Genomic DNA, 3,254 nt, shown 5'->3' with positions numbered 1-3,254 from the left:
ACGTTTTGTGATGTATATTTTACTCGCACTATATTTTGATGATGTAAAATAAATCATCAAATGGAGACGCTCTAATGTGGGCTAGCCTTTTGAATTATGACATGACGATGGATTTCTTTGATTGTTGCAACGTTAAATAGTCGGCAGACCTCCTACTTGGTGTTTATGGCGCCCCGAACCATAACCGACGCTCGCGTGGAGCTACACGGGCCACGGCCAATAAGTGTTAGAAAAAAATATTTTTTTAGAATATTAAAAAGATTCCTAACTTATAGAACATGAATTTGAAGAAAAACAAAGTTCAAATTGTAGAAAAGTTCACGAGTTTCATGGATTTAAAAAAAATCATGGATATAAAAAAGTCTGCAAGCTTGAAAAAAGTTTACGGATTTGTGAAAAAAATCATGAATTTGAAAAAGTTCACAAATTTGAAAAGGTTCATGAATTTAGTAAGTTCATGAATTTTAAAAAGTTCACACATTTGAAAAAACTTCATGGATATGAAAAAGTTCACGATTTGAAAAAACTTCATGTATATTAAAAAGTTTATGAATTTGAAAAAAGGTTCATGAATTTATAAAAAAACATGAACTCGAAAAGAATCACAAATTTGAAATGGTTCTCCAATTGGTAAGATTCACGAATTAAAAAAATAACCTTGAAAATTTAATAAATTGAAAAATATCATGAATTTTTTTAAAAAACATGACTAATTTTTTTAATCTCTTGTATTTGAAAAAAGTTCTTGAAATTGAAAAATGTTCACAAAATTCGAAAAATGTTTTCCAAGTAAAAACCACCAATGTTAAAAAGAAAAATGAAAAAAAATAAATAAGAAGAAAAACACAAAAATGCCAAAAACCCCCAAAGATGACCGAAGTAGGTAAACCGAAATAAATAAGAAAACTAATTGATTGTGAGCTTCGAGAAGCTTCCCAAAACCGAGCTGGGATGCTTCGAAAAACTGAATGAGTAAGCCGCCCATTAATCCGACACACGGGGTGCAACGGCACAAATAAGTAAACAAATAGGCCCAGCCCGAGTGGATGTACAAGTGTATGCCGCGATAACCACACAATCTACTCCTTTGGACGTGACTGATTACCTTCTTTTGAGTTGATTACTCATTGTTTTTTTGAACGGTTTTGTTTGCCTTTTTCTTTCTTTTCTTTCTTGTTCTTACTCTTTTTAATAAATGCGTGAACTTTTTCAATTTTGCAATCATCTGTAAAATCGATGAACTAATTTTCAAATCCTTCAACTTTTTTCCAAATTGATAAACTCTTTTCAAATTTCTAAACTTTTTTCAATCGCTGATCCTTTCTCAAAATTGATGAACTTTTTTCAAGGTCGATGAACTATTTTCCAAATAGATTAACTTCTGTTCTAATTAATTAACCTTTTTTTGAACTTAAGGAACATTTTTAAATTGGTGTACCTTTTCTGAAATTTGTAACCTTTTAAAATTTGTAAACAATTTTTTAGAAATCGATGATTTTTTTTAAAAATTGATGAACCTTTTTTCGAAATTGATAAAAAAATTATTGAAATTCGTTAGTTTTTTGAAGTTTGTGAACTCTTTTCAAAATCAATGAACATTTTTGAAGTCATGATTATTTTTTGTATTTTATTTTTCAAAAGTCCATGGTTTACCGGTCAACCATGACTATTGAGCAGCGACCCAGCGCGCAGCCAACAGAGAATGAACAATGAAAGTATTTTTCTGGAGCAAAAAAACGAGCCAGGGCGTGCGTTGGGCCGGCCAAGTGTGTGATCGCGTGAGTACCCTTCGCGAGCGGGCGCCGGAAGTGTCTTATATGAGCTCCTGTACAACCAGTGGAAAAGCCTATGCGCCGCTCACTGCGTTAAATTATCGTCAGAACGCACAGGCGATACCCCCGCATAGCTGGCATTGGCCCGGGCCATTATACAAGAGCTAGCCAGCCGGTTTCGGCTGTGGGCTGGACCGTGAACCGTTTTTTTTTCTTTTGACCGATTTTCCTGTTTCTTCTTTGGTTTTTTTCGTTTTTTCGTTTTCTTTATTCCGTTTTCTGTTTCCTTTTCTTCTTTCGTTTACTTTTTTTTTCTGTTTTCTGGTTTTTTTCGTTTCTTTTGAAAATTGTTCGGAAAGTTCAAATTTGTTCGTGTTTGTACAAAATGTTCAAAAATACAAAAAAAATTCGTGTTTAAAAAAATTGTTCATAAATTCAAAGAATGTTTGCATTTTGCAAAAGTTGTTCGGGCATTTCAAAAAATGTTCTTGTTTTGCAAAAAATGTTTGGAATGTTTTGTTTAAAATTTTAACTATTTTTAAAAAATCTTCCTGTTTTCAAAAATTGTTCATGTTTTCATTTTTTCAGGAGTTCCAAAAAATGCTTCAAAATTCACAAGTTTTTATAAAATCGTGTTTGCGAATTTTGTTCTGGAATTTCAAAATATGTTCAGGTTTCCAAATTATATTTTGAAATTTGAAAAAATGTTCTCCTTTCAAAAAAAATTGTTCAAGATTTTCAAAAAATGTTCTTGTTTTGCAGAAATGTTATAGCGTTTAATTGTTTTCACAAATTTGGAAAGTGTTTGCCTTTCACAGAACGTTCCGATTTTTGAAAAAATGAATCGCTTTCAAAATTCCTAAATTTATTTGGATCCGTGCAGTGTGTTTGGTTCTTTAAAATTGATGCTACTCTTTAATCAGCTACAACTTCTAGCTTGGCTGGCAGGAACTCGTCGTTTATAGCAGTGCATCATGTGTTTTAATCCCCGCAACCGCATATAGTTTTTTAGCTACAGTGCTCATTCGATTTCGTTTGTTGTCTTCATGGGCCGGCCCAGTTGAAGCCCCGCCTGTGCGAAGCGACAGCAACTTGTCGCAGAGTGTGTCACATAGGAGGTCCCTTCGCTTTCATTATCTGCTGGTTTATGTGTTTGTTCAGATTTTTTTTTCTGTTTATTTCAACTTTTTTGTCTATACATCTGCACGTTTCAGTTTTGTTACTATTTTTATTTTATGGTTTATTTTTTGTTTTCGTTCTTTACATCCTTTGGTGTCAGTTTTGCTGCATTTTTCTTCTTCTTAATTTTCTTATTTATTTTGTTTACACATATATTGGTTGCGGTTTTGCTCAAAAACATTTTCTGTTTATTTCTTTTTTTGTTGTCCAATTTTCAGTTTTTTTCCTTCCACAACTGTTTGTTTCAGTTTAAATTAGATACATTATTTTAAATTTAAATCTATCTTTTTATTTTTTCCGATT

The sequence above is a fragment of the Triticum dicoccoides genome, chromosome 3A (genome assembly GCF_002162155.2).
Source record: "Triticum dicoccoides isolate Atlit2015 ecotype Zavitan chromosome 3A, WEW_v2.0, whole genome shotgun sequence".
Lineage (NCBI taxonomy): Eukaryota > Viridiplantae > Streptophyta > Magnoliopsida > Poales > Poaceae > Triticum > Triticum dicoccoides.
This window is presented reverse-complemented; position numbering follows the sequence as displayed.